Raw genomic sequence first — 2,164 nt, 5'->3', positions numbered from 1 at the left:
CCACGCTACATCTGTACAGACCGCGCCATCTTACTACACCCGCACCGCTACATCTGTACCGACTGCGCCATCTTACTACACCCGCACTACATCTATAGAGACCGCGCCATCTTACTACACCCGCCACGCTACATCTGTACAGACCGCGCCATCTTACTACACCCGCACCGCTACATCTGTACAGACCGCGCCATCTTACTACACCCGCACTACATCTGTACAGACCGCGCCATCTTACTACACCTGTACAAACCGCGTCATCTTACTACACCCGCACCGCTACATCTGTACAGACCGCGCCATCTTACTACACGCGCACCACTACATCTGTACAGACCGCGTCACCTTACTACACCCGCACCACTACATCTGTACAGACCGCGCCATCTTACTACACCCGCACTACATCTAGAGGCCGCGCCAACTTACTACACCCGCACAGCTACATCTGTACCGACCGCGCCATCTTACTACACCCGCACTACATCTATAGAGACCGCGCCATCTTACTACACCCGTCCCGCTACATCTGTACAGACCGCGCCACCTTACTACACCCGCACTACTACATCTGTACAGACTGCGCCATCTTACTACACCCGCACCACTACATCTGTACAGACCGCGTCACCTTACTACACCCGCACCACTACATCTGTACAGACCGCGCCATCTTACTACACCCGCACTACATCTAGAGGCCGCGCCACCTTACTACACCCGCACAGCTACATCTGTACCGACCGCGCCATCTTACTACACCCGCACTACATCTATAGAGACCGCGCCATCTTACTACACCCGTCCCGCTACATCTGTACAGACCGCGCCACCTTACTACACCCGCACTACTACATCTGTACAGACCGCGCCATCTTACTACACCCGCACCACTACATCTGTACAGACTGCGCCATCTTACTACACCCGCACCACTACATCTGTACAGACCGCGTCACCTTACTACACCCGCACCACTACATCCGTACAGACCGCGCCATCTTACTACACCCGCACCGCTACATCTGTACCGACCGCGCCATCTTACTACACCCGCACCACTACATCTGTACAGACTGCGCCATCTTACTACACCCGCACCACTACATCTGTACAGACCGCGTCACCTTACTACACCCGCACCACTACATCCGTACAGACCGCGCCATCTTACTACACCCGCACCGCTACATCTGTACCGACCGCGCCATCTTACTACACCCGCACTACATCTATAGACCGCGCCACCTTACTACACCCGCACCGCTACATCTGTACCGACCGTGCCATCTTACTACACCCGCACTACATCTATAGAGACCGCGCCATCTTACTACACCCGCCACTCTACATCTGTACAGACCGCGCCATCTTACTACACCCGCACCGCTACATCTGTACAGACCGTGTCATCTTACTACACCCGCACCGCTACATCTGTACAGACCGCGCCATCTTACTACACCCGCACCACTACATCTGTACAGACCGCTCCATCTTACTACACCCGCACCGCTACATCTGTACAGACCGTGTCATCTTACTACACCCGCACCGCTACATCTGTACATACCACGCCATCTTACTACACCAGCACTACTACATCTGTACAGACCGCGTCACCTTACTACACCCGCACTACATCCGTACAGACCGCGCTATCTTACTACACCCGCACCACTACATCTGTACAGACCGCGCCATCTTACTACACCAGCACTACTACATCTGTACAGACCGCGCCATCTTACTACACCCCCACCGCTACACCTGTACAGACCGCGCCATCTTACTACACCCACACTTCATCTGTACAGACCGCGACATCTTACTACACCCGCACTACATCTGTACAGACCGCGTCACCTTACTACACCCGCACCGCTACATCTGTACAGACCGCGTCACCTTACTACACCCGCACCACTACATCTGTTCAGACCGCGCCATCTTACTACACCCGCACTACACCTGTACAGACCGCGCCATCTTACTACACCCGCACTGCTACATCTGTACAGACCGCGTCATCTTACTACACCCGCACCGCTACACCTGTACAGACCGCGTCATCTTACTACACCCGCACCGCTACACCTGTACAGACCGCGTCACCTTACTACACCCGCACCACTACATCTGTACAGACTGCGCCATCTTACTA

Source organism: Ranitomeya imitator, chromosome 5 (genome assembly GCF_032444005.1).
Source record: "Ranitomeya imitator isolate aRanImi1 chromosome 5, aRanImi1.pri, whole genome shotgun sequence".
Taxonomy (NCBI): Eukaryota; Metazoa; Chordata; class Amphibia; order Anura; family Dendrobatidae; genus Ranitomeya; species Ranitomeya imitator.
Note: the sequence above shows the minus strand (reverse complement) of the source record.